At 40.9% G+C, this 19,486-nt stretch overlaps 1 long non-coding RNA gene across 2 annotated transcripts in view; it reads right to left on the bottom strand.

Moving 5' to 3' along the window:
• The window catches only part of LOC117249087 (uncharacterized), a 55,226-nt gene that overhangs the window by 6,432 nt on the left and 29,308 nt on the right, over positions 1 to 19,486 (bottom strand). For both annotated transcript variants that reach the window (XR_004500955.2, XR_004500954.2), the window contains exons 3-4: positions 14,338 to 14,410; positions 14,096 to 14,171 (exon numbers count right to left, since the gene is read on the bottom strand). This is a non-coding gene — a long non-coding RNA (uncharacterized LOC117249087). The remainder of the gene's footprint in view (positions 1 to 14,095; positions 14,172 to 14,337; positions 14,411 to 19,486) is intronic.

Here is a 19,486-nt window from a genome sequence, read left to right as displayed (position 1 = left end):
GCAGCAGAGATAGCGATTTTGGCAACATTCAAGGTAGGTTGTATTTTTAACCACATTAATAAATAAACTGTGACGCGAAGCTGAGAAATTTAGCGTCCTGTCACTTTTTCTCTGTTTTGCTAACCCTCCTCCCTGCCGTGTGCATTTGTTTTCAATGAAGTCGTTGAGAAGCTGTAATTAAACCTCTACTAAAAAAGCCCACCCTGGATCCAGAGGTGTTAGCCAACTATAGACCAATATCTAATCTTCCCTTTATGTCAAAGATCCTTGAGAAAGTAGTCGCAGACCAGCTGTGTGATTTTCTCCATGATAATAATTTATTTGAGGAATTTCAGTCAGGATTTAGAGTGCATCATAGCACTGAGACAGCACTAGTTAAAATTACAAATGACCTTCTGATTGCTTCAGACAAAGGACTTGTCTCTGTACTTGTTTTATTAGATCTTAGTGCGGCGTTTGACACAATTGACCATCAAATTCTACTGCAGAGACTGGATCACTTAATTGGCCTAAAAGGTTCTGCACTAAGCTGGTTTAAATCTTATTTATCTGATCGTTTTCAGTTTGTTGATGTTCATAATGAATCATCCATACGTACCAAAGTTTGTTTTGGAGTTCCGCAAGGTTCTGTGCTCGGACCAATCCTATTTACTCTATATATGCTTCCTTTAGGTAACATCATTAGAAATCACTCTATAAATTTCCATTGTTATGCGGATGATACTCAGTTGTATTTATCGATGAAGCCAGAAGAAAGTAATCAATTAACTAAACTCCATAACTGCCTTAAAGACATAAAAACTTGCATGAGCACCAATTTCCTGATGTTAAATTCAGACAAAACTGAAGTTATTGTTCTTGGCCCCAAACAACTCAGAGACTCTTTATCTGATGACATAGTTTCTCTAGATGGCATTGCTCTGGCCTCTAGCACTACCGTAAGAAACCTCGGAGTAATATTTGATCAAGATTTGTCTTTTAATTCTCATTTAAAACAAACCTCACGGACTGCATTTTTTCATCTGCGTAATATTGCAAAAATTAGACCTATCCTGACCCGAAAAGATGCAGAAAAATTGGTCCACGCTTTTGTTACCTCTAGGCTGGATTACTGTAACTCTCTATTATCAGGTAGCTCTAGTAAGTCCTTAAAAACTCTCCAGCTAATTCAGAATGCAGCAGCACGTGTACTAACAGGAACTAAGAAACGAGATCATATTTCTCCTATTTTAGCTTCTCTGCACTGGCTCCCTGTAAAATCCAGAATTGAATTTAAAATCCTACTGTTACCTTATAAAGTTCTAAATGGTCAAGCTCCATCATATCTTAGTAAGCTCATAGTGCCATATTATCCCACCAGAACACTGCGCTCTGAGAACGCAGGGTTACTCGTGGTCCCTAAAGTCTCCAAAAGTAGATGAGGAGCTAGAGCCTTCAGCTATCAGGCTCCTCTCCTGTGGAATCATCTTCCTGTTACGGTCCGGGAGGCAGACACCGTCTCCACATTTAAGACTAGACTTAAGACTTTCCTCTTTGATAAAGCTTATAGTTAGGGCTGGCTCAGGCTTGCCCTGTACCAGCCCCTAGTTAGGCTGACTTAGGCCTAGTCTGCCGGAGGACCCCCCTATAATACACCGGGCACCTTCTCTCCTTCTCTCTCTCTCGCTCGTATTCTATTACTGCATCTTGCTAACTCGGCCATTCTGGATGTCACTAACTCGGCTTCTTCTCCGGAGCCTTTGTGCTCCACTGTCTCTCAGATTAACTCATATCGCAGCGGTGCCTGGACAGCGTGACGTGTGTGGTTGTGCTGCTGCCGTGGTCCTGCCAGATGCCTCCTGCTGCTGCTGCCATCATTAGTCATTAGTCATACTTCTACTGTTATTATACACATATGACTACTGTCACACATATATACTGCCAGATATTAATACATACTTTCAACATATTGTACCACAGTAGCCAGAACTATAACTATAATATTATTACTTTCAATAATGTTGTTGTAAACGGTCGAAAGTTTGGCTGCACTTCACCTCAAAACATGCAGACTCGGCTGCCTGCAACAAGTGCTCGAAGGCGATATTGTGCAAGGGAGGTAACACCTTGAATTTGATTAAGCATCTGACGACGCATGGCATTTTTTTAAAAGCCGAGCAATGCACCGTCTTTGATAGCCTGCGAGACCCCACGCCAAGCACATCTTCTGCCACTATTGGAGTTAGCAGCATCCCCGGAGAAGAGAGTCCCACTCCCAGCCCTGCCAGCGTTGTTGACGCTACAGACGATGACAGCAGCCGTTCTTCTTCGGTCGAGTAACTTAATGTTGTTAATGTGTAATTTACGTCGAGTAAATGTATTGCTGCTGGTTTTGATATGCTGCTGTTTTTATTATGATAATTCTAACAGTTTGTTGTGAATTTTTATATCGGTTAATTTCTTAGTCTGTTGTATTTATATTATTTAAGGATTTTAAATTAATATTCTGTTCAACTTGTGTGTCACAAAATGCCTTAATAAAAAGGCACCGTTTTAGGACAAAGTTTGTATGTTTTCCATTCTTTAAGCACCGGTTCGGGCACCGTTTAAGCACCGGCACTGTTTCAAAAGTACCGGTTTGGCACTGGTATCGGATAAAACCTAAACGATACCCAACCCTAGTTATGATGTGTGTATTGTTGTAGTCTTATCTGTCATAAACTGTAACAAGAGATTACGGGGCGCGTGTGTGGCGCGGTCGTGGTGCCGCTGAGAGGAAAGCTGTGACCCCAGCTCAGATCGGCTCATGCAGGGTTAGTTTTCAGACAAGACACACGGAAGGGAGAGTGTCAGATTCATATGCTGTTTTACAAGATAATCCTTTGTAGGTTGAAAACATGGATCTATAAAAATACTAGGTAATATCTATGCTTGAGAGATGGTAACGTAGTAAATTGACAATTACTCCTATTCTCCTCTCTCTGTGTGTTGCTCTGAGGTTTGAGGTGGAGCTCCAGGGTTGGGTGGAGGTGTGTGGGGAAGTTTGTGCTGTTGAACGTAACCGTTGTGAAACAGTCAGAAAATAACGTGTTATTGATCTGATTCAGCGGCTTTCTTACTGTCATCGCTCCCTCTCTTCATTCACTCTCTACTCTCTACCAGCGTCAGTGGATCCGGTGTTTCGGTTTAACTGGTGACCGTGTTAACTAGTGATTTTCTCATATTACAAGATACGTTACAAGAGGTGAATGAGTCTTCTGAACACAATTTAACTTTAGCGTAACTTAGATATTAAACACAGACGTGTATGTATTTAAAAATGATTAAACTACTAAAGGCTTATGAGAACACCTATGTGAAAGTCACCATATAACACGGTCACCACTTAAACCGAAACACCAGCTCTGTGTCTACCTGTGTAGCCGCTTAGTGACGGAGCATCTCTGTCCCCCGTTCAGTGTCCGGACCTTTTATATAAATAAATAAAGTAGCAACCGGAGAGAAATGACAGTAAACTGCAACAGAGGCTAATAATAATATGATGTTAGCCTCTGTCTCAGAGGGCGGAACTGAGTCTCCGTGTTCATCAGAGACAGAGACACAGGAGGATTACGTAGAATGTGTGCCACCACAGTCTATATAAGTAATGGGAAACATTGATAATTCATTTATTTTTAGGGGTGCTTAGATCAATTTTAGGGGTGCTGGAGCAAGAGTGACAGGACGCTAAATTTCTCGCGTCAGAGTTTATTTATTAATGTGGTTAAAAATACAACCTACCTTGAATGAATGAATGAATTGAAAATCACTGTTTCTGCTGCTGTTTGTTTAAATCCAATCCACCACCAGAGGGAACTCTTCTCCTTCTCACTCCGCAATGTAGACCAGAGCCCTTGAATAGAGAGTCGCGTCATCTACGTTCACTCCAATGGGCCATTTTCTCACAGCAATGGCGGATCGCAGAGCCTCTCAATAGTTCCCGGAAGTAAGCGGCACATGCTAGCAGTGCAATGGAGTTACAGCAGAAAAGACTGGCTGTGATGTACTTTTAACGGGTAAGATGTCCAAAGACTAAAATTTTACATTATTAGCACAACTTATCTAAATTAACATGTGCATTAAAGCTTGTTAGTGGATTATCCCCCATTAAATTAGTAGATTTATGTAATGTTAAAAGATAAGATAACAGATTAGGCTAGGACACTGTACATACTGTACTTTGTGATTCTGTTGAGTATACCTGTCTATAATATGTTACAGCTCAACATTGATAGAGAAGTGAGAGGGAAGCTTGAGGACCTGAATGAGATTTAAAACACAAGATTAAAGCAGCTATGTGGAACTTTTCGTTTTCGTTGATTATAGCGCCCCTTTGGTCGAAGCGGTATGACACCCACAGCCTGGTGTTGTAAAATCTCGACTGCAACCGGCAATTACTGCATGCATTTGTTTTGGAGAGCGAGAGGATTAACTCAGGTCAGTCCAAGTAATTAGTGGAAACAGCAAAATTACTCAGTAAATTCTCCTGTCGTCTTTCTGTTCTGATCTAATCTGTTGTGTATTTTGAGCTACTAAGGCTACCGTAGTAGTGTGAGCCTCAAGTTATTAACCGTTGTTGTGCTACTGGAAACAATGAGAAGCAGCCGTGTACGTTCGGTGTAAGGAGGAATAAACAGTTAACAAGTCATCTGCTGAGTCCGCATTATTATGTGAAAAGAATACTCCGACGTTTTGGGAGTTATGCCCTTTCTCTATCATTTTCATATTGAGACAACAAGATGGATATCTTTTTGTGTCTGTACATCCAGTGGCTGGGTCTCAGCGGTTAGCATGGCACTTGTAGGGGGTCAGTACATCTTGCGCGGAGGGATACACCAGTGAGCAACAGCTGCAGCTTGCTCTGGGACAGGTACGCTAGGTCACTTGGTAAAAGCAAACAAAGAGACGACACGGACGATATTACTCACCTGACTGAAAGCTGTCCATCAGCTCCTGCAGGCCTGTTTTGTCCAGTTTATCTTAGGTACATGAAAAAAAGTTTCAATCACGCCAGGATTAGTGATTGCTGCAAAGTTTTCACTCCTTGTGATGCACTCTCTGTGGCGCTTTTCCTCCTGATGATATATCTCCCCAATGATGGTAGCACCAAATCCCATTCTGTGCAGCAAAATGGGAGCGGAGGATACAGCCTCTCTTCTTGCCTGCTCAGCATCCAACACATGGAGTTCCTCATCTGTGTACTCCGGCTCAAACAGGTATGGCTCTGGGTCTGTGTCCGCTACAAGAAACTCTTCAAAATTGCGTTCAAAGTCGTCCATTGCAGCTACTATAGTCCGGAGATATCGCTAGGCTAAATAAACAGCTGAGTTTTGTTTACAAGCTACGTCTGTGCCTGTGCCTGCTCACCAGTGTATCCCTCCGCGGATCACAGCGCAGGACATACTGACCCCCTATAAGCGCCATGCTAACCGCTGAGACCCAGCCACTGGATGTACAGACACAAAAAAGATATCGATCATGTTGTCTCAATATGAAAATAATAGAGAAAGGGCATACCTCCCAAATCGTCTGAGTATTCTTTTATGTGAAGATACACAGTGAAGACATAACATAATCCTAACACAGCAAAGCTGTTACCTGCAGCCTTTGCTTGCAAAGCTAACGCTACTAACGTTAGGTCAGTCCAAGTAATTAGTGGAAACATGCTAACATGCTAACGTTACACACAAATTAGTAGTAAAGTAAGACCTGTTAATAAATGTTCTGGTGTAGCTCTGAATTTCTTATAAACTGAGGACAACTGCCTGCTGTATATTTGTGTTCATGGTCACAGTCACAGATAATTTTACATGATGCTCCTTCGTTATCCGCCATGACATCAAAAATACAACCAAGTCCTCATAGATACATCTCTGGTAAAACTGTTAGGTGTTATGTGTTCAGCAATGCTCGTTGCGTACTGCTTACTCGAAGAACATTGTAAACACGGCTCCTTCTTCTTCTGTGGTTTAATCGCTGCGGGCTGCTGCGGGCAAGCAGAATCACTTCCGCCTCGGGTGCCGTATTCTGGTTTGCTGACTTCCGCTGTGTCTCTGACCCGAGCGAGGCTACGCTAAATAGCCATATAGAGAAAGGCTTTTTTGTCGCTGTTGGGTTCAAATAAATATGCGGATCTTCAAGGGGGGGTGATACGAACTAGGGGCAGTATTATTAATGGTAAAAAGTTCCGCACAGCTGCTTTAAGTAATTTTGATAAATGAAACATACCAGGCTAAATGGGGAATTATTCTAAATACCAAATATATTACTGTGTTATACATATGATTATGCTAAATATATATTCTATCACAGTATTAGATACGTAATCTTGTATATTTGTAACCTTCTGTAGGAGCACTGGGTGGTGGCGGAGCAGTGATGCTGCAGGACCACTGTGTGAGAGAGGACGCTACAGATAAGTGCTGAGTCGACCTTGGTGAGACTTAAAACTTAACAAGGTGTGTTTCAAATAGTTCCAGAGATAAGGAATCATACTTAATATGTATTATACTGCATTTTATATTAATTATATAAGTAATTATATTGAATATACAATATATGATATACAGTGTTGAGCAAGTTACTTTGAAATGTAAATGTAATACATTGCATATTACCAGTTACCGTCATTAGGGATGTCCCAATCTGATATTCGGATTGGCATCGGGTCGGACTGCATGGAAAAATGCCGATCCAGAACTGCGATCCAGTTTTTCATGAAGTCTGATCCAGGTTTTCTGTCCAGCCCAGCACGCCGCAATTCAAGCAGTCCATTCCCGTGATCCGCTCCAGCACTTTCTATCAATCCACCAAGCCAGCATGCAGACACACAGGAAACAGCAGCACCAGGCTGGCACTGACACTACTAAAATAACTGAAAAGGAAAGGCTGCATTATTTGTTAAATGTCAACAATGTCTTGTGGTGTTAATCTATTTTTTATTTATTAGGGGGCCAAAGCACAAGTGTGTGGAGTCTTGCTGCTATTTTAATTTCAATGTTAGACATTTTAAAGATTTCTTGTGTTCATTTATTTTCTCTTTATTAAGGGGCCAAAGCAGCCAAAGCAAACCAGCTATATTTTTTATTTAATGTTAATGTTCAAGTTTAAAGTTTGTTAACAATAAACAGGTCAGTTTCTTATACCAACTGTTGTGGATCATTCTAACTAACCCGATTAAGTAGTTGTTCTTGTTAGAGTAATATCGCTTGATCAAACCTTTTCTAACATGACTGACAACAAAATAAGTGAATATGTATAATACGCGCTTGGATCGGATTGGTATCGGTATCGGCCAAAACTCAAGGCTGTAATATCGGTATCGGATCGGAAGTGAAAAAGCTGGATCGGGACATCCCTAACCGTCATTATAATATTATAATATTAATAGGCATTATAAAATAGAAGAGGGTCATGTTGTTTCATAGCGGTGAATCAGAGCACAGAGCTTTAATTACAGTTCATTAACTTACAAATCCAGTAGTGGGCAATATTGCATAGTCTAATGAAGGCTCTCCTCTGGAGTGCAGATCTGACTGATTCACGCATTCACATACAGTGGTTACAACTTTGTATTAAAATCCCCTGCTTATATAAATAACAATGTGATGATATTAAACAACTAAATAGCCTAGACCTTTTCAAATAAAGAGATAACTGTGGACACAGGATCAAAGTCTGATAACTTATGAGATAGGGATGAATATTTGAGAGCCAGTCATATGAAACACAGTAGGCAAATGCTGAGGTTAGCACAACAAAAGCAAATTGGCTTGCCAGTCAGTCACTATGACAAGTGCAAATTAATACACCAGAGCTGGTAGAGCCACCTGCTGGTTTCCAGTGTGCTGATCAGTTACAACAGCACCCAACACTGAAATATAAGTAAACATTTTAAGGAATTATACTGCAGTGATGCTGCGTGCCTCATGTCAGGAGTGCTGCAGGATGAGGACCATTAATGTTACAGTTCAGGGGTCCGTTTCACAAAGCAGGTTTAGTGAAAACTGTTAACCCTGAAATGAGGGAAACTCTGGGTTTTCCGTTTCAGAAAGGGAGGTAACTTAAACCAGAGAAAGCGGAGTAACTCCAGCCCGTTTCAGAAAGAAAGGTAACTGAAGCTCGGTGTCAGTTACTATGGCAACTGACTCTGTGAGCCTAACCTGGTTGGGAGCAGGTTTTCTTCAATGAACCTTGAGTTTCTAGCTGTCTCCTCCCTCTTACGCCACACACGCAATGTTATTTATTCATTCATTCATTTTAGTGTGGCGCTGGTTTCAGCGAGTTTGATCATCTGTCCTCAAGGTAAAGTCGGATCCTAAAGTGCGTTCTAGTTCTAAATCTGCTTTTTTCGACCATGGCATGTCCGTTCTTGGAGGACCCTATGGACGAAGAGGCAGTGTTACTGAGGAGGGAGTTACGCATTCGTCAGGAAATTATTCACAGGCCCAGAATTGACGTATTATCATTTCCAGAACATTTTCTTTTTGAATGGTACCGTTTCACATCACAGTCCATCATTTATATCCATAACCTCATCCGTCGTGACATAACCAGCGTCGCCAACCGTGGACGTGCACTTTCATCTACCCAGATTCTTTGTATTGCTCTTCGTTTTTTTGCAAACGGGAGTTTTCTGTATAATATCGGAGATGCAGAAAATATCAGTAAGGCCATTGTCTGCAGAGCCGTGAGAAAAGTGTCCCTAGCTCTGAAACGTCTATTAAACTCTTTTGTTGTGTTCCCTGGACATAAACCTGTGAGGGTCATCACGGAGGAGTTCCACAGGATTGCAGGTGAATGATGTAGAAATCAGTTAAAATTTATGATTATAAATCATATTCAGTTAATGACATGGTACTGCAACCTCAGACTGGGATTAGTAATTTTAATTTTTTTTAGGATTTCCCGGTGTGATAGGGTGCACTGATGGAACCCACATTCCCATCATTGCTCCTTCACAAATTGAAGGAGACTATGTGAATATGAAGTCCATTCACAGCATTAATGTGCAGGTAGATTGACTGTCTCAAAATGTCAGACTGCATCACACTGCAAAAACTCAAAATCATACCAAGAATATGTGTCTTATTTCTCGTCAAAATGTCTCATTTCTAGTTGAAACAAATCACACCTAAAAGTAACTTGTTTTTAGACCATTTTCACTTGTTTCAAGTACATTTTCACTTGAAAAATAATTAGGTGGGATTGCATCTAAGTGAACTAAATTTTAGCTTTAACACCATTCCAGCTGTTTGCATCTGTAGCCTAACATTATTGTGATTGCATAAATGTATAAAATAAATTTAAACTTAGGCTACGCATTGACTCGAGCAGTAATTTTCTCCCACGCCGACTCCCATTCCTTCGCTGCTGCAGCCATGTTCTCTTCTTCCTGAAAACAGCTTCAAATTCGCTGTATGAGTGCATTAAAATATCCAACTCCAGAGGAGTAAAAAAATGCATACCTTTTCTTGTAGCTTGTTGCCATGGTGAACCGTGGTATCGGGGCTCCATTGATGACAGCTTTTTAAAGTCGTGGTGCACGCGCTTAACTCAGAGTGAACAAACTCTGTGTTGATTGAACCGATTGAAATCACCTGTTCTGAAACCCGTAACCCAGAGTCTCCCATCTCAGAGTTACTCAACTCAGAGTTCAGGGTTAGGCTCAGAGTTTGTTGAACCTCCTTTCTGAAACGGACCCCAGGAGTGGCAATAACAATGATGTTACAGGTCCAGGGGTGCATTGTGGTGCAGGGGAGCTCACAGCATGATGCACAAAGATGGTGGGAATGAAATCTGCTCTAAGCTTTGTCTTGCCCTTTTTGGTCTTGGCAAACTGGTCTGCACTAAAATGTGCCTGCAGTGACTTCCCACACACAACTCACTTTTGTCTACCCACAGACATATCCCATAGTGGTTGAATGCATACAGTATTTGGGAACACTTTATACTTACTGAACATGTATACACTCATTACATATCCATGAGACAACTTCAAACAAATTCAATTAAAACTGATGCCACTTGTCATACTTGTGCCTTATCTCACAAGGCAACGTCAGACCCAGGCATATATATACGTGTGCCTAACCATTTCTCCTCTTTCTTTTTTTTCTCTTTCAGCATAAGAACAGGGGGATGCAATGGAGCCTGAACTCACCCCGCAATGAAACACCCCCCTTACCCTGAGTCTCAACTCCCTGGGTTTTGCAGGCCTTTCCCTGTTCCTTATTTTTAATAAACCAAACACTGAGCTTCCCAATAGTGTGGTCTTTGTTTGTGGAAATGTGCTAATGCAGTAATTGAGAATGATAACTTTACATATTTTTGTTGTTGTAGTCTGTAGTGAGTCTCAGGTTACTCCTGCTGACTTTAGCCAAAAAAAAAACCTCTCATCTCTGTGTCAATGAAGAAATTGTGCATGTGTATCTCTCTCTCTAAATGATTGGAACATCCCCACACAGCACCATGGTGGAGACTGTACGAGAGGACAACACGGAAGGACGGGCACAGACAAACTGCTTGACATCTAAGTCACATTTCTGAGTTTATTAGAAATTAATTTGATATAGTAAGTAAGTACATCGTAAAAAGACAAATATACATAAATTATATATGACTGTAAGCTGCTGCTGCTAGCCCAGTGACCAATTGTGCTGTCACTCGACAGTCATTGGTAGTCACCTGTCGTCGCTCTCCTTCTGTCCCACTGAAAGTAATTAAGATAACATTAGTTAAAAATCATTACAATCATTACATTATCAATAAATGTTAGGATGTGACTACTCTAGACAACCATACAAGACTAAGGACAGAATTGAAAAAATAATTTAAAGCAATAAAAGCAACATGCTGTTTCACCAAGGTAAGGAAAGATTAACATATTTAAACAAGGCAGACAACAATATATGTTATATACACATTACACATAGTTAGGCCTATACTGTGTAATACATTTCTATCATATAATTATGCTATGTCATTAATATACTGGCTTGTATACATGTGTAAATACATATCCTTATATTTAAACTGTGTACTATGTACATACTGTGTAATATTGCTGTGTGCAATATCTGAGCTGCTGTAACGTGAATTTCCAAGGTTGGAATTTCCAAGGTTGGGATTAATAGAGTCTTACCTAACCGTAGTAAACTAACACTAATCCTCAAATATTAGCACATTTTACTTTAAAAAACAACAAAGATGTAACTGTTTATGGCGTGCTACACATATATTATAAATCAATGTAGTTATTGTCAGCTACTTACCAAAAATCGGAGTTCTTTCTCTCACTATTATGTATTTAACCCGCCAATAACTTTCAGGAACTATCGAGTTCTACATGAGTCACGTGACGCACAAGCATTTTGCACTTCCATTGTCGCGACTCTGTTATATTCTACAGCACTGATGTAGACAAAAGCCCCCCTCATTTGATTGGCTGTGGGACAAAAGCCCCTCTCCTCTGACTGGCTGTGGAATCAGTCGATCTCAGATCAGCACCCGCCTTTTTCTCCATAGACTGAATGCACAGATAGTTTTTCACCAAATATCTCAATGGAGGCACGATTTGTGATTTGTAGTTGAAGGAAACAGAATCTGTGATTCGTGGGGAAGATTCGAGCAGTTGTAGTTATTGATTGGTATTATTATTATACATACATTGAACATTTTTTGCACAAGTTCACATTCAGATTTGCACATATTCAGATTTTGTCCATAACTTCACATTGTTTGATACAGGTGCACAAATATGTTTTGCACCAAATAAACTGCAACAATAGGAGCAAAAATGTGAGCTTGTCAGTTTTTTAATCTGTGACTTGTAAAATAGGATTTGTGCACCTGTAATTAAGAATTTGTGAATGTGTAAGTGTTGTGTTGTATTTGTGGAGAGAAAAAAAATCTACAAGTACACAACTCATACTGACACATACAAATCACTGTACAAGTACACAACTTACACACATACGAAACACTGTACACAACTACAAATTCTACTGTTACAGGTGCTCAAACCTTTTTCACCAATAATGCCTTCATATAAACATGGCTTAATAGAGACAATTTCAAACACAAGTACACAAATTGGCTTCCTTATAACTTGCAGGATTCACAAACAAAACACTTTTTACCCACAAATACAACATGCTAATGTTATTAGCACGAGCCTATGGCATTTTACATTGTAGAAATTAGCTTAGTGGCTAGCAGATATGTCCTCTACTCATATGAAGCCAGGGACGACAGCAACATTTAACAAAGGTAAATTTGCAAAATTTGGCTCCATTACAGCTCACAAGGTTCACTGACAAAACAGCTGTCTTATACTAAACACGTTTTCCAACAAATATAACATGCTAACAATATTAGCACAAGCCCATGGCATTTTACATTGTATAAATTAGCCTAGCGACCATCTTTTTTCAATCAGCCATCCTCTCTTCATCTTCAGCTTTTTTACAGATGGTGTGATGTTTGCCTCCAGAATTTACTGGAATTTAACTGAATCCATTCTTCCCTCTACCTGTGAAATGTTCCCTGTGCCACTTGTTTCAACACAAGCCCAAAGCATGATCGTTCCACCCTCGTGTTTAACAGCTGGACAGGTGTTCTTTCCATGAAATTCTGCAGCCTTTTTTCTCCAAACATACCTTTGCTCATTGCATCCAGAAAGTTCTATTTTATCTTCATCAGTCCACAGGACTTGTTTCCAAAAAGCATCAAGCTGAGATGTTCCTTTGCAAACTTATGACACTGAATTATGTGGGGAGGACACAGAAAAGGTTTTCTTCCGATGACTCTTCATCTTCATCTTCTACTTACTTAACTATTCACAGTAAACAAAGTTTTGACCAGGGATGCCCCAACTTTTGCAAGCCACTGTAGATTGACATTGTGTTAGAAGGACAGTGAACTCTAAAGTGCAGGGGAAATGGAAAGTCATGCGACTGTCTGTGAAAGCATTGTCTTTGATCTGTTTGGAGTTGACTGCATTTGGTATTACGTCTGCTTATCCTCAGATCTATTCTGATTGGCTCCCTTATTTTTTTTTTGTAAATACAAATGTATGCAAGTCAAGGTGGGATTGTTAAGCTGTCTGTGTCTGACTGATCAAGTTTCTTGCCTACCACTTTATTTTGCAAAGCTGACACCTTTGGTTAAACTGGCAGGAAAACAGACTCAAGTTGTAATAAACCTGAATGATCCTCTATTTAGGTACCTTTTCTCAGACTGGGCTCAAAGAAATCTCGCATTCCTCTCATTCATCTATTTGCCATCACCCTGCTGTGGACTTAAAACTGTCATTTTAAAATCCCAGTTCACTGAAGCGCATCAAAAATGCCATTTTCCCTGTCTGTATTCTTTCTTGTGTCTTATTCTCAGTCTTTTTGTCACTCCTCTCCAGGCAATTTAAAACATGTCACTGCTATGAAGCTTATAAGACTATCAATATATTGTCTAGTGCAGACCAGAGAAGCATCCATGGGAGGTTTGATTGGATTTCATATGGTGATTCATCTTGACTGATACAAATGCAGGTCATTAGATAATTACACTCAAGATGACTTGTTCTTGAAAATGACTGTCAAAGAGCAAAATGACAAATCTGAAGCTTTCTGTTGCTTCAGCCTTCATTTCACCTTACAAAAAGAAGACAGACAAGGCTAACCATAAACTGATCATCTTGCTGTTCAGATTTACCAGTAGTGTGGCAAAAATTATAGAAAAAAAAAAAGTCTAATGGACACTCTACAAATGGAAAAGCACAAATGTGGTCACTGCATGTCATGACAACCTAAACACTAGATTTTGGTATTTCTTCTCTCTTTCTCCCAGAGAGAAATAAATTCTGTTCAAATGTGGCTTAAGAAAATGTAACATTGACATTCTAGAAGAGTTATAAAACAAAAAAAGATCCATCTGATCAGTCCAGCTCTTAGCATAATGGGAAATGACTCAGCTGGCCACGATGTTGATATTTGGTTGTATTTAGGTTGTGATGTCAGGTGACCAAAGTCAATGTCAGGACGTCTTATGTCAATGTCGTTGTGTTACATAGAATACTTACGACACTGTGCAGGACAGGGCTCTCCGGGCATGGGATCGTCTGGCTGCGCTGGGGCCTCAAATGGCACGTGGTGATTCTGTGCAATATTGTGAAGAATCCTACATGTCAAAATGATGTCACGCACCTTTTCAGGTGTGTACAGCATGGTCCCCCCTGCTGCTCCCAGACACAGCCATCTTCCCTTAAGCAGCCCAATGCAGCATTCCACTGTGGCCTGTGTGCATATGTGTGCACTGTTGTACCTGCGCTCCTGGTCAGTTGCAGGGTTGGCCAGTGGAGTAAGGAGGTACTCGGTGAGGGGATAGCCTTTGTCACCTAGTAAACGAATCACACAAAAATGTTAGTCATTTGAATACCTGTAAAATATTACTTTAATGCAGTTACTCACTGAGGAGTTGACTCCAGCCCTGCAGTGCGCCCTCCTTTAGCCGTGTCTGCTTTGAAATATGTAGGAGCCGTGCGTCCCCCCAGGCCACCGAGCTACTATGTTCAGGAGGGATAGACCGGCATCACAAATCACCTGAACATTTATTGAGTGATAGTTACGATTGATGAATGCGTAATCATTTGTGGATGGTGGCTTCAGACGCACATGGGTACAATCAATCGTACCTATCACATTAGGAAATTCAGCAATCTCAATAAAATCCCTTTTAATCACAGTTTGCTGAGCATCAGTATATGGGAATGAAATATACCGTGCGGAAAGGGACTTTATAGCCGTCAAGACTGCTGGTATGGTTCGGCTGATGGAGGGCTGTGAAATGCCGTACCTATCCCCGATCTCCCGCTGAAAGGTCCCAATGGCCAAAACCCCAATGTGGCGAGCACTTGCACCAGCACAGGTATTGCATTTGAGCGTCTGGTCTCTCTCTTCAATTGTGGTTCCAAAGTCTGGCATAAATGGAGGAGGAGATGGCATGGGAGACGAAAGCGACCCATAAGCCATTCGTCACTTTCTTGAAAACGGTCTCGAAAAACCCTCTCGCGTCTTACAGGCGCGTAGAGGTCTTCTAGTAAAGCCAGGTCTGCCATTGCCAAGGTTTGATGACTGTCCAAGCTCGTTTAAATAGCTGACTGAATAAGCATCTGACCTATCACACTGCAAATCGGTTAGGCTACCCATTGCTTTAAACTAATTGCTTGTTATGTCACCTGTAGTCTGGTCTGACAAGTAGGCTGTCTCAAAATGAAAGGGAATTAATCTTACAACAAAGGCTACATATTTTTAAGTGATGAATACATAGCATAACTTTTTTCATTATTGAGTTAATGACTTGATGACTGAACTGATAAACTAAGCACAAAACGTAGGAAATTTGTGTTTGGTAGATTATTTCTTTGTAACAGTGCTTCTTGGCAATAAATCTTATGGAACATACATTTGTGGGACGAGCAGCAGAGCTGAGTATGTGGGTTGCGCCCATAAAAAATTTGCCAAATCTTCTCTGCCAATGCCAAACAGCTTTGTTTTTATTGACTCTGGTAGCCCCAGGTGTGCGTGGGCCCTGCTACAGTGGTCAGTTGGTGTCCAAGAACTGGCATGCCACGTTTGATTGATCTGGATAGGGCCTGTGTGATAGGGCAACTTCAAGCTGGTGTTCCACAAATCCCAGTTGTGGCATTATTTGGAGTAAGCCCTAGTACCATCTGCAAACTGAACACCAAGTTCCATATAACGAGGGATGTTAAAGAGACAGGGTGCGAAGTGGGCGTCCCAAGAAGACTCCCTCACTGGAAAAAGGAGGCTTGTCATCATTGGAGGCAATCATGCAGAGAGATATCAAGATTAAATTCTGCAACCTATGGCAATCTCATATCTCCACAGTCAGGGACCAAACTCTATTCTCCAAGATGACAACGCTTGCCCCCACAGAGCAGGGTTTATCACAGGCTACCTCCAGAATTTGGGAGGGATGAGGATGGAATGGCCTGCCAGCAGTCCTGACCTCAAACCCACTGAACACTTGTGGGATCAGCTTGGGCGTGCTATTCATGCCAGAGTGACTAATAAAACCACTTTGGGTGATTTGTGACAAATGCTTGTTGAAGAATGGGATGCCATCCCAAAGCAGTGTGTGACCAGGCTGGTGACCAGTATAGGAGGAGGCGCCAGGCTGTTGTGGCTGTGGCTGGTTCTTCCACATGCTACTGAGGCTCCTGTTTGTTAAATGAAGAAATTGTTAAATTTTCAATTTGTCTTGTTTCTTCAGACTTCAATCATCCAATCCACCAAACAACACCAAACAAGAGTCAAGAGCAAAAAAAAAAAAAGCTGTTTGGCATTGGCAGAGAAGATCTGGCAATTTTTTCATGGGCGCAAGCCACATGCTCTGCTCTGCTGCTCATCCCACAAGTGCATGTTTCTTACAAATGTGGCAGCATTCAAAAGGGAAATAAACAGGATTTCCATTGGTGTAAGATTTATTGCTGAGAAGCATTGTTACAACAAAGAAATAATCTACCAAACACAAATTTCCTTACTTTTTTCGCTTAGTTTAGATTTAACCATTTAAATAACAATAATGCCTGCCCCATTTTACCTGAACATGTCATCCGAGTGAGGTAGGGGTTCTTAATGTCTCTAAAGGTCCAAAGTTTCTAAAGTGTCTGACTTGGCAACATATTTCATTTTTAGAAATATAGCAGAGAACTATAAAAAGTTCTAAAAGTGATAGAGTAGATAATCCTGTATCAATCAGTCTCCATTGTTCCTGTAAAGAAAAAAAAACAAAACAAAACAAATGTTGGTGCAACAGAAAGGTCAGGTCACTAAAAGCATTATTTCCCATTGTCTGAGGACCATAAACAACCAGAGCAAAATTCATGGCAGTCTGGCCTTTATCTGTTGTACAACCAAACACCATCACCATCATTAGTGGTAGAGATTCAATAATGACGGAGCAAAGTGAGGTGTAAAGAGATTCATGAAGTCAATGTCCTTCTGAAGCACTGTTTTGGACAATGGTATGGTGGAAGAAAGGCTTTGGAGAGCTCCAGCATACTTAAACAAGCACTCGAGCCAGTGGTTCAGGGCCAAACTCATTAGATGAGTGGGCATCTTGTAGAGCAAAGGGCTTCTTGGAGTGGCACAGTTAAATGATAATAGTCCTTAAGAGAGCGAAGCACTAGAGGAAAAGAAGGACCAACACTTCATTAGCAGTTCTTTATTTATTGTGGAAACTATTTTAACATTCTGTTCAATTTTTCTGTAACACTACTGCCTTCATCTACCTTTTAAATAATGGTCCTGTATTTATCAAGCATGTCTTAATAGAGCTGAATGTTAACTGAGGGACTAAAAACTGTCATGACACAGAAAATGCAATATTGTACCCATACACAGACAATACAGGCAGATGATAGAGTTAAATGATTTATTGCTGAGGCAAGGGTGTATATAGGCTTACAGGTGAGTGCTGGCAGGTGGGTATGGGTGACTGGGACTGGAGGGAAAGGATGGAAACAGGTGAACACGTGAATGAAGGGGTCAGATGAATAGAGCAGGTGGAAAAGTCTAAGAGTATCTGGGGACAGGTACAGAAATTGGGTTTGGGGAGTGACAAAGAGGCAGAATGTGATAGACATTTGAAGTTCAGAAGATGTGTAGGCTTTATGTGTATAGGCAAATATTACAGGTAACTGAGCTATCTAGTTTTTTTTGCAAAAATATGACGGCAAAATGAAGAAAAAGCAATCAATGGCAAGACAAATAAATGTTTATAATTTCAAATAGCAGATCATTTGGTTCAGCTGTTTATCCTAGTCAGTTCTATCATGTATTGCGTAATGTTGCACACCAAGCAGTGATGTTGTAGCCGGGGGATGTGGGCACATTACTGCAACGGGTGTGGTTAGAACCTAAAAGCTTTAATAATACTGAGCTTCACCACTTCAATACAGGGAATACAGACTGATGAAGCAACAGAGAGAGTCAATGTTCAGTTTCATAGTCCCCAGAGCTCGTGGTTGAAAAGAGAAGGCAGAGTGGTTTAGGGGGGAGCATAGGAAGCAGGAGAGTCAGGAACAGGCAGTGTCAATACCAAGGAAATGGTCTGGAAACAAACGTTAGAAAGTCTCGCATAAATGACAAAGAACAATCTCAGCAGTCTAGCAAGCATCTTTATAGTGACAGGGGTGGACCAGGGACAGGCTGACAAGTAGGTGTGGTGACAAGGCGGGGCGAATGGAGAGTTCCTGAATGAGCTGAGGAGCTGGCATGTATGGCAGGTGAAATGTGCCCACTGTGACACATCTCTATTAAAAAAAATTGTCTTCTTTTCCTCTTCTAACTTTTAGCTCATGGGATCTTATAGATGGAGGTCCTCCATCTTTCTCCATCTTTGATGGTGAAGTTATCATAGATCAGTGATAATAATGTGAGAGCAGACAGTGAGAGCAGACAGAGTGGGGCAGGAGAGCCCTTGTAGGTGATTCCTGGCCAGTGCTGCTTGCAATGTCCGTCAGGAACCCTCTAACCAGAGCCCCCTCCCTCTGGCCTGAAGCGCAGAGGAAGCCATACTACCATATGAAAGTTTTTTTTCCCCCTGTGGTTGCAAAGGTATCACCTGTTCTACTCTGCCTTTGACTAGCTTATACCTTGATATCCTTACCCTAACCCTGACCAATCTCACTCCTCTGACCTAAACCTGACCAACTCAGCCAATGAAGGTAACAAGTACTAGCCAATTAGTAGGAAAGTAGAGCGGGTCATGCCTTTGCCATCTTAGGAAAAACAAAATTGGCCTAGTGTTATGGTAGCTAGCAAGACAGGTAGCCAAGTTGCACATAACAATAGACCCCCATGTTAAAATGCCCAACTTTATGGCAGAAATAAATATGTTTACAGCCTAGTATAAAAAACTGTGTCTCCATTTATAATTTCAAAGTTCATTACAACTGTACAGGAGTGAATTTTCATAACTCACCCGTTTACATTTACAGGCTTTAAGTTATGCATAAATAAGGGTGGGCCGCTTTAAAGCGTGACAGACTGTCTGCAAATAGTGTCCTTGGCTTCTCAGTCAGGTCCACCCCTTACTCCTCCACAGCGCCAGCCACTTACACAAATGTGATCACTTCTGGCTCCAAAAAAACAAGATGGCAACAGTCTTAAAGCCAAATTTGAGGCTTCAAAACCAGAGTCTACAAACCAATGGGTGACATCACATTAGCTATGTCCATTATTTTTACAGTCTATGGGTAAGACACCTCTGGAACTCTCATAAGCATTGACACTATCTAATATTTGGTATTTCCTAACCTAAAAAAGATGATAAAATGCTTCAACTTCTAGTCATAAGAATAAGACCAAAAATGTGCCACTCTGAGCAGTTTTAGCCAGTTAGAATTGATTTCTCACTCTTCCTTAGAGTGAGCCATTTATATCTA

Source organism: Epinephelus lanceolatus, chromosome 23, assembly GCF_041903045.1.
Source record: "Epinephelus lanceolatus isolate andai-2023 chromosome 23, ASM4190304v1, whole genome shotgun sequence".
In the NCBI taxonomy this organism is placed as follows: domain Eukaryota; kingdom Metazoa; phylum Chordata; class Actinopteri; order Perciformes; family Serranidae; genus Epinephelus; species Epinephelus lanceolatus.
The sequence above is the reverse complement of the archived record's forward strand: the minus strand, read 5'-3'. Positions and strand labels throughout refer to the sequence as shown.